The 11129-nt window shown below is 46.7% G+C and overlaps 1 non-coding gene across 1 annotated transcript; it reads right to left on the reverse strand.

Annotated features, from left to right (window-relative positions):
* Positions 1-6297: 6297 nt before the first annotated feature.
* On the reverse strand, positions 6298-6370 carry TRNAF-GAA. Its single transcript has one exon. It is a non-coding gene; the product is annotated as a tRNA-Phe (tRNA).
* Between the last annotated feature and the right edge of the window lie 4759 nt (positions 6371-11129).

The following is an 11129-nucleotide window of genomic DNA, read 5'->3' on the forward strand; positions in this document are numbered from 1 at the left end:
TTTTTATTTAGGTTGTTAGTAGATATCGATTTTAGGTTAGTGCATTTTAATTAGGTTAGTGTAGAGGAAAAAGTAAAATAAGGAAAAGCAAGAAAAGAGGAAGAAGGAAGAAGGAAGAAGAAGAAGAAAAAGAATGAGAGGAAAAATGAAATTAAGAAGAGGAAGAAAAGAGAAGAAGAGGAGAAAAAAAAAGAGGAGAAATAAATAAGAAGAATAAAAAAGAATAAAAAGAAGAGGAGAAGAATAAAAAGTAGAAAAAACATTTCTATTTTTTCTTCTTGTCCCCTATTCCTTTCTTCTTCTTCTTCCTTCTCTTCCTTCTTCTTCCTTCTCTTCCTTCTTCCTCTTTTCTTCCTTTTCCTTAATTATTTTCCTTTCTCGAGGGAGAAGAAGAAAATGAAGAGGAGAAGAAGAAAGAAAGGAATCGAATAGAGGAGAAATAAATAAGAAGAACAAGAAAGAAGAAAAGGAATTCTATTTTTTCTTCTTCTCCTCTATTCCTTTCTTCTTCTCCTCTTTTTTTTCTTTCTTTTTCTTCGATCTTCTCCTCTATTCCTTTCTTCTTCTCCTCTTTTCATCTCTTCTTCGTTTTCTTATGTTTTATCGGGTCTGACGCCGTCAGGCTGCTCGCCTTCGCCCTCGCCGCACCCTCGAGATAACTTCGACATGAGGGGCGGTCAATATATATACCCCCTCTCGACCGTGATAACCTATACAACGGCAGCACCCCCCTCGGCCCTCTCGCTCGACCAAAACTCTCGAGGCCACCCAAATTTACCAAGTTAAAAGAGCATTGTCGTCGAGGCCACCCCAAACCCTTGATGTGTTGTGTCGAGGCGATCCCAAACCCTAGAGAAGCAGCGTCGAGGCCACTAACATGATTCCTTATTGTGATTAGCTAGCTAGTTCTACGTTTTCCACTAATATATATCCATCTGTACCATGTTTTTGAATAATAATTGACATGTTGTAAATATTTGCAGAAACTATGGAGCACTACCGAGACGAAGCAACAGAAGCGATGTTGGGGGAGATGATCGCAGAAGGAACTGATGTTGTTGCATCATTTTTCATCGACATCGTTGGTGAGGAAGGACTGGGTGAAGAAGAGGGCTATGTTTATGATGGCTCCGGCCCATTAATGCCGGTACAAGAAGAGGGCTATGTTCATGATGGCTCCGGTGATGACCCAATGGAGGTATAAGAAGGAGACCGTGCTGACTGCTCCGGTGACCGAACCGAGTCCGGCCAGGTATATATATATTAGTTAAGCCTGTGCTGACTAGTTAATTGATGCATTCATTGTTTTGGTATATGTACACATATTAATTACTCTCGTCTTTCTTCCTTTTAATTTCTAGCCCTCCGGATCGAGCACAACTTCGGTAAGGAGACGAGGCCCGAAGAAAAAGTTGAGCTCGGATGAAAGGTTTGAGATCATAGAAATCGCGCCTGACGGTGAATCGATTGAACCCATACGGACAAAGAACGCATTTTCTGCTCAGTGCGGGGTTCTTGTTAGGGACAAGATCCCGATAAGCATCCAACAATGGTATAAGCCTAAGGACGACCCTGAGGTGTCTTATGTCAATGATATGCAGAAAGAAGATCTTTGGACTCAGCTGAAGGCAAATTTCACCCTACCGCCAGAGGAGGATCCGGAGAAGCCAGTTAAAGAGAAATTAATCAAGTCTTGTGCTCTTAAGAAGATGGCAACCCTATTCAGGAGGTGGAGGAAAGAGTTGAACCATTTTGTCGAAAAAAAAGACACCAGAATTTATCGGCAAATATGAGAAGATCAAAGATCACTGGCCCGCATTTGTGGCCCACAAGACATCTGAAAAGAGTAAGAAGATGTCGGCAACGAACAAGCAAAATGCTGCGAAGAAGAAGCTTCACCATCGCACGGGGTCAGGTGGCTACCTCAAAGCCCGGCCTAAGTGGTCCAAGGCTGAGAATGATCTACTTGAAAAAGAGATCGAACCAGAGACAATGAGATGGCCAGACCGTTGCCGGACTTGGTTCTTCGGGGCTGGCGGAACCTTGGACCATGTATCAGGGATGTGCCGTTGGACGGACGAGCAACTGGAAATACCAGTCAAGAACCTTCGACACTATATCAATGCAGCGCAGAAAGGGACGTTCGTACCAGACAGGGAGAAGGACGAGCTCACAATGGCCCTCGGGAATCCTAAGCACCCTGGACGGACACGAGGCACGCCAGGCTCCATTCTGTGGAAGGTTGGTTTTCTGGACGCGGGGGGTTACAAAACCCATGAGAGGAGGAAGAAACTGGAGCAGGGCCAACTGCAGGCGCTGCACGAAAGGGTAATGGGGCTAGAGGAACGAGAAGAGGAACGAGAAGCAGCAGATCACAACAAACGACCTGCCGAAGCTTCCCCCGAAGCTACCCCGCCATCTCAGCGGAGAAGCAGCGTGGCTTCCACCGAGCTGCTTCAGCCGGAGCATGTCTTGACGGCTCCTGCCAGCTATCCCGTGGATGCTATCATGGAGTCCCAACATTGCCACATTATGGCGTGATGGATGAATTTGAAGGTCAAGGCGACTGTTGGCTTTGTTTATCCTAGTGGATCCGGAGCAACTTATCACTGCCGGCCGATTCCAGAAGGATATGCTAAGGTGATGGTGGATGAAATAACGGAGGGATTTGAGGACCTCGTGCTTGACCACCCTACCGGTGAAGGGGAGACTAGGCTGGGTTCTGCTCTGAAGACTCCATGCCTATGGCGGAAGGAGCTCATCAACCTTCCGAACTGGACGCCTCCGCCTCCTCCTCCTCCTTCGGCGAGTCAGGGCACTCCGCCTCCTCCACCGCCTCCTCCTCCGGCGAGTGATGATCAGGGCACGCGTGACGGCACTCCGCCTCCTTCTCCGGCGCGTGGCGGCACTCCGCCTCCTTCTCCGCCTGCGTCGGCGCTCCCGAGCAGCCAGCAGCCTCCTCCTTCTCCGCCTCGCCAGCAAGGGCGGAAGAGACCCACCGCCGCCCCGGCTGCTCCGGCGCGTCGTACTCCTTCTCCTCCGCCTCGTAAGCAAGCACGAAAGAAGACAGACGCTGCAGCCGCTCCGTCTGCTCCGGCGTCTAGCAGCACAACCAGAGGCGGGAGGCAATACAGATACGGTCCACCTCTCAAGCCTCTAGAGAAGTTACCGTACGAGAGGACCGAGGAGGAAAACGATACGATTGTGCGGACCCACGTGAAGGAGTTCTTTGAAGGGGTGAAAGCAAAGAGACATCCACCTCCGGAGGAGAAGGTAGATCCGGTGAAAGCAAAGCGCACTATCGATGCCCTGAGGAAACCACCAAAGTCTCCGTCGAGAACCAACTATGAGCGCATTACTGAACAGACATATCTCCAAGCCCAGCAGTCAAGAACTACTGTTAGTGCTAAAAGGTTAAAAGAACGAGCAAAGGGGAAAAAATTGCCCAGCTCGGCGAACAAGCACAACAATCGTGCCCCCCGCTCAATGTGTCTAATGCTCCGGGGACGGTGGCCGGTTATGGCAATCTTGCAGATTACCTGCCTGACGATCAACTTCCTGGTTTCTTGGAGGTGGACGAACACAGATACGAGTACGGGAAGCCTCTCATCAAAGATGAAAAATCTCTCACAACAATGATGCGAAGATTCCATAATTGGTACATGGAAACCTGTAGAGAGTCTGGGGGTACGAATGCTTTGTATCTGAATATTAAAGAGGAGCACGACCTCGTTGCAAATGATCTGTTGACTGTTCCATTTGATGAGTTCTTTGCGTTCTTCAATCAAAAGGCCCTCGATGAACTAATGGTCTTTTGCTACTGTCTGTAAGTACTATTTCTGTCATTAAGTCTCTATATATAGCTCGGCTCTTTAATTTCATGTATTTATAATTAATTATCCTCAATATATTATGCAGATTGAAGATCGTCGAGTGCAAAAAATAAGAAATTTATAATATTGGGTTTATTAACACAAATATCATAGATGAATTTCTGGTTAAAAAGGACATCAAAGAGGCCGAGGACAACGTGCTACAATTGTTAATCAAAAATCAAAACAAAGATACCATACTCTTTCCTTACAACGGCAAGTGAGTGTTACTTTCGTGTGCATATTCGGTTTCCCTTATTACTCGAGCGAGGTTATAGTAATGTAATTGATGAGTTATGCATGCGTGCGCAGGTACCACTATATTCTTCTGGAGATTAAGCTTGAGCGTGGACTAGTAACCGTCTTAGACTCGAGACGGAAAGATCGCAAAACATATGCGGACATGACTGAAATGCTCAGCAAGTAAGTTCAATCGATCATTATCGCACCATATCAGTAACTTTTTGTTCATTTCCTGATATCTCAAGTAATAATAATTATTTTCTTTGTCTTGCAGGGTTTGGAAACAGTTCACCGCACAAGCTCCGGGACTGCCGAAGGAGCTGCGATATACATACCCGAAAGTAAGTACTACTATACTGGCTAGCTAGTTGCGCGCATCTCCCGTTGATTCTATAGCTATACTTTCATCAATGCCATTTATAATGCTTCATTATCAGTTTGATTGACCTTTATTTCTCGTAAAGTGCTTGTGGCAGGACGAAGGGAATGATTTCTGTGGATACTACGTGTGCGAGTTCATCCACAACGCGACTTTGAAAAACAAGCGGGGCTACTCTCAAAGACAATATGAAGTGCGTAAGCAATAATATTCACAATTTCATTTTATTACACCATCATTTCTGTTGAGTTTCATTCATATATATGTATTAATTAACCCCTTCTTCAAATTAGACGTGGCAGATGCGGAATGAACTCCTAGAACCAGATCGCATGAAAGCAATTCAAGAGGAATTGGCGGGATTCTTTCTTGACCATGTCATCAATAAAGCCGGAGAATACCATGTGGAAATTGATTTCAATTGCTAGGGGATTGTAATTAAGAGATCTTATACATATTGTACATGTATGTAGCCAGTAGCGTCGGATACATGATATACGAAAACTTGTTGTTCGACCAATCTCTCGGAGAAGGAGAGGTCGATCGATCACTTCTCTCGGTATGCATGACGAACTTCTGTACTCAATGGTTCTCTCGATCACTTATGTATATATAGTACGTAGCGTCGACCAAGCACGGACATAAGAGAGGACACTTCTCTCTATTAATTAGCTAGCTAACACAATATATGAAACTCCTAAATTAAACCCCCAAAACCCCCACCCACCCCCCTCCTTTTAAAAAAACAAAAATCCCAGCCATTGGAAGACTGACGCGTGGATGCCTTTTGGTCCCGGTTGGTAGGGACCAAAGGCCCCCTGACCGGGCTCGGCGCACAGGGCCACGTGGAGGCACATTGGTCCCGGTTCGTGTTTGAACCGGGACTAATGGGTGGAGGTATTAGTAACGACCCATTAGTCCCGGTTCATGAACCGGGACTAAAGGTCCTTACGAACCGGGACTATTAGGTGTTTTTCTACTAGTGCTAGAGTCAGAGCTGCGATGTCTAGTGTGAATTTTATGGAGTGTTGTGATGCGGCTGTTAGGGCTGTTTTTTTTTCTTTGATCTTCGGATCTTCTGGTCCTAGGACCTTCACCATCTTGTTGTTTTCCGCTGCTCTCTCCTATTATCAATGAATGCCAGCGACGCTGGATCTTTCAAAAAAAATTCTCCCGTAAACGTGTGCTCGGCTAGAGGCATAGCCGCATAGCACGGCCAAGCCCATGCCAGCCCTCCACTTAGGGAGCGTCCTCCCCAATGTGGTCACCATGCTGCTGCTCCTCTCCATCGGCTTCGTCCTCGGCATGGTGTGCAACGCCAACTTCCACGATTCCGACCTCCCTCCTTTCCTGCAGCAGTTGCCATCCCTCTTAGGGCATGTACAATGGTTCTATCTTAGCAATGGCACGTAGGATAAATGATGAGGTGGAGGAGAGAGAAATCATAAGAAAAGGCTTGTCTTCTTTTATTTAAAAGAAGACAAAAGATGATCTCTTAGCACAATTTGTCTCACCATGTTTCTAGGAATAGCTAGTTATTGAAGATAAGGCTTAGAGATGACCCATTGTACACATAATTTTTTGTCATTTCTAAATTACATGCAAGACTTAAGATAAGACTATCTTATCAATCATTGTACATGCCCTTACGGTCGCGGTCACTGCTGCCCCCGCACGCGCCCGCACAGTCACCCTCGCCATCACCGGAGACAGCGTGCGTCGTCAGCCCACCGTTGCCCTCTCCTCCCTCGCAGCAGCCAACACCGTCCCCGCAGCCAGGTAACGTGCAAAAGAAAAAGGAGATGCGGTGAGCGTGGATCGAACACGCGACCTTCAGATCTTCAGTCTGACGCTCTCCCAACTGAGCTATCCCCGCACGCATCTATGCTACCTGATGATTTCATTATACACGCAGAACACCAGCTGGGGCGACATGAACCTGGTGGACGCGGAGCGGCGACTGGTGGCAACGGCGCTGCTGGACCTCGCCAACGCGCGGTTCACGCTGCTGTCGGAGTCGTGCAACCCTCTTCTCTCCTTTCCGGCCGTCTATGCCTTCCTCAAGGGCTCCAACGCCAGCTTCGTCGACAGCTACATCGACGGCGCGTGGCACGCCCCCTTCTTCACCCAACGCAACGTCAGCCTCGCGCAGTGGCGCAAGGGGTCGCAGTGGTTCGAGATGGACCGGACGATCGCCGTCGACGTGGTCGCCGAGGAGCGGTACATGGCCGTGTTCTGCGGCCACCACGGCGTCCCCAACATGGAGGAGCACTTCCTGCCGACACTGGTAACCTTGCTGGGCTGGGGCGCGCGCAACGCGAACCGGACCCTCACGTATGCCGAATGGCGGGTGAGGGCATGGCACCCGGTGGGCTACGGCGGGAGGGTCATCACGCCGGAGCTCATGGAGGGGATGAGGCGAGGGAACGGGGAGTGCGGCTACCGCGGCGGGGCCGTTGAGTTCTGCTTCATGTTCGCGCGCAAGTTCTCCGGGGACGCGCTCAGCAAGGTGCTCGAGCTGGCTCCTAAGGTCATGGGCCCGTACGTTGCGACGAGAGAGACAATTGATGTGTTCACTGAAATATCGGTCAGCACAACCCAACAACACCGGATTGGTGTCACCTGGCCCACGGCAGAGAAGCGCACACTAAGATTTAGCATAAATTCATATGAATAGTACATTAAGAAGCATATGCTACACATGCAATACTGTTGGTATGATTTTTGTTTGACCATTCTGATGTTAGCCTAATTTTCGAATCTTTTATACCAAAGCAATATTTTTAAGTTGAAGCAATGTTTGAAATTTGCACCAAGTCGTGAACAAATCTCAATAAAAAGGTTCCGTTAAGTGCGTTTTAGGCCATCTCTTCATACACTTGAAGATCAATAAAAAGAATGGTGGCGTCCGAGCGAAATGACCCCAGTTCGTTGAATGCAACTCAACGCTCACATGTGCCTCTCACCTTCTTGCTTGCCTTACTTTTATTGCGTATCGCAGATGTTTTAAAAAGTACTCGAATATGCGGAAAAAAAGGTTAAAGAATAGCTGGGCCGAAATTGAACTGTGCAGCCCATCTGCTAAGCGACATTTGGTGAGGCAGCTCTATATTAATAGAAATTCGGGGAGAAAAGGGACAAGCTGGGATAGAACCCACGTGTCCCCGATGGCTGCTAAGTGCTGCCCTACTAGTCGGGTGCTTGTGTGTGGCAATGTGAGGGCAAAGCTATAGATGTACCGAGCACAACCGGCAGCCACTTTTTTTTTTGCGAGGATAAAACTGAGTTTATTCCATAGCAACAGGATTACAGTCAGCTAGTACAAGATCATGAATAAAGGGAGGAGCTCGTTGTAACCAACAAGCGGTACGACGAGCCGTACGAGCATAATTAGCTAGACAACGTGATACCCTATTTTGAAAACGATTTATCTTAACCGGAATAAACTCCTGCTCTAGAAGGAACGCTTTGATTTCATCGACCAGGTGGCCATTAGGCAACTTGGCCAGGGATGCATTAGACAAGGATGAAAGAGCTTCCATAGAGTCCGACTGTACCATAACCGGAATATTGGACCATTGGAGGACTAGAGACATCCCTTCCCGGATTTTGCCTGTATATCCGCTTCAAGTGCATCGTTGCAGAAGAACAGCAAACGGCATGCAGCAAAAATAACTTCACATGTACACTTCCTGAGGACTATGCCTGCACCGGCTGTACCATGATCCGGCGAGAAAGGGCCATCCACTGACAGGGCCAGCCAGCCCGAAGGTGGCGGTACCCGAGGTGGATCAGGTGGACACGGTCGGACAACAGTTGTCGTAAGGGAATCAACGTCGGAATATTTGCCTTTAATTATTTGTTCAATACTCAGATGCTTCACGTCTCGTATTGAATTGAGGTAGCTGCTCGAAAGGTCTTAGATACATCCTTAGGGGAAATGTCCTTACCGGCAGCCACTTAATAAAAGGTTAATCATTCTTGCTACTTACGGGTGGCATTGATAGATAATTCTTGCCAACTTCAACGGTAATTTTATGACGGACGGGGAGAAATATTAGTCCCTTTATTAATAGGTATAGATACAATGGTTTTGTGCATGTAGGTGGCCGTGCTTTATTGGTGTTTGTGATTCTAGATTGTTGTTTGTTCGGGCTACAACATTTTCTTTAATAAAAAAGATGACGTGAATGGTAACAGTTGAGGCAATCGGATGGCGCGCAAGACCGATCAGATGACGGCCGACACAGGGGGTGTTTGATTACAGGGGTTAGACTAGAAAAAGAGTCCTTTTTAGTTCCTATGTAATCAAACATGAGAGACTTTTTCTACATGGACTAGAAAAAGACTCTATTGAAGGGTCTTTTTTCTTTAGTCCCTGGCCCACCAAAAAAGTCTAGTCCCTTGCAACCAAACATTCTCATAGTTGCATCGCACGGTGGGGTGTGTTTAGCTTTTGGGAGGGTACGGTTTGGCTTGCATGGTTGGATAGAGAGGATTGACAGCTGGTAGCCAAAATATATTTAGTCAACTATGGATAGCCACTCCCGCAATTTACTCGCCTATCTCCTTTACTGTGATTCTCCGTCTCCTCGCCGTATGCTCGTGTTGTTGCCAAGTTTCCTCTAGCTATTGACCTTGAGGCTATCACATGGCTCACAATTAAGCAACGTCCGATGTCGGTCACCTTTATGTACACAAAACTGGAGTGTTCAGAAGTTCCAATATCCTTGCAGAATTTCAAAAATGTGAGGAAGCTAACATTCAATTAATAATCATACTCCATGCTTTTCGAGTTCGAAGTTAAGCTAATGCAAAACCTTTTCTGACCCCGCGCGACCTGTTTTCATGAAATTTGTCATTTTAGTTGCGTTTTAGTACTTCCTTCATTTTTGTATACAAAGTCATAAACTCATTTTACAAGTATCAAGATAAAATTTAATGTCTGCTTCATAAATTATCTTTGTCGTGTTAGTTGCGTTTGAGTATCTAGCCGTACTTTTTAAATAGCAAGCTAGTGCTAACATGCATATAGAAGAAGGGTGAATTAACTCGCCGCCGTCAAAGGTCTTCCCCACGTTGCCACCACGGTCCTCCTCCTCTCCCCTGTTTGAAGGCCTCATCAACGGCAAGAGGAGCATGGACCCGTCCACTTCATTTATTTTCCTCAGTGTTTGTTTCCTTGGCGACATCGATGAGGTGGTGGCGGCGACAACGTGTTGGAATAAGATTTCTTTGTCCCCACTCTGCCTCAATGGCGTATGATCTGGCATAGACGCCTGGCGTGTGAGAGTTTGTGTCGTCAAATCTATTGGTGACAATATGTTAGTCCCCGATTGTCGTGCGGGTGAGGCGGCTTATGTGATGTCGGCATTCATGAAGCTACAACTCTAGGGACGGCACCACGTTAGCGCATGACTGAGCGCATGACTGAGCACAACATTGTCCAACACATGGTCAAAAAAGCCTATACACAGAAATTTAGCAACAACGCGGGTCAAAAAAGAGCGCTAGTGCTAGATAGCAGTAGCGATTGAGGAGAAACCGCGCTGCAGATACAACCTTAGCAGCAGCGCGTGTAGTGCCAAAAGCGCTACTACTAATCAGGGCCGGTCCTGAGATTTTGGGGGCCCGGGGCGGAACAAAAACTCGGGGCCCCTTGATATAATCATCATAATCATAACAATACTAATCAGTTTCGTAAACACTTTGGGATTTGTGTCACTGCAATCTCGCGAGTAACCCAAAAATTTATATGATGGCCTATGGAGGAAGTAAGTAAAGGTGTGTGTGTCTAACGGCCTATCACAAGACATAGTTGTAAAGGCAAAACCGTGGTCAGTGTTATGATGTAGTACTACACTAACAATAAGCACATTATATGTTTGAGGTAATCAATGATTCAGACATGTCACATTTGACTCCAGAAAAACTTGCATTCGTTATGCAGAGTAGCCCTATTAGACGAACTAACGGTAAGATCATATAAATAACAATATTGAAAACTTAATTTAGAATCATGAGCAAATCTATATAAATGATATAAAAAATATTCTTTCATATCTTCAAAATCAAATCAGAACTATTGTGATAGTTCACCTAAAAATTAATAAATCGGGAGTTAATTACCTTATTTAGTGGGTGATTGCATAGTTCGTCTGAAAATTACTCGCCAAAATCAGTATCCAGAACACCACTCTTCGTCCTTGGTCTCTTTGAGATCTAGACCACAGGAACAAAGTATCAAACTGCAGAAACTAATCGTTAACGATACTTACGGAACACACTTCGGCCGGCCAGCAACCGCCCACATCCACAGGTGACACGCCCAGCGCCGGTGTGCAGACGCCACACCCCCGAGCGCAACCATATTCCTTGCAATCTGGACCTCATCCTCGAGCAAAGCTGGGTATATCTGCCGCGATTAGGGCGCGAGGCGAAAAAGACGAGGCGTTCTAGGTTTGTGGCTCCAAGCTGCCGGATCCTGATTGATTCCTTTTTTTCTGCGAATAGGATCCTGATTGATTCGTGCCTTATGCCGATGCATTAGACGCTCCAGCTACGTTGCCGCTACTTGGGCCTGTCTAATGTAGAAGCATATACACCGAGACGACGTTGCGTGACCTGCGAATAGT

This window comes from Triticum dicoccoides, chromosome 3B (assembly GCF_002162155.2).
Source record: "Triticum dicoccoides isolate Atlit2015 ecotype Zavitan chromosome 3B, WEW_v2.0, whole genome shotgun sequence".
Classification (NCBI taxonomy): Eukaryota; Viridiplantae; Streptophyta; class Magnoliopsida; order Poales; family Poaceae; genus Triticum; species Triticum dicoccoides.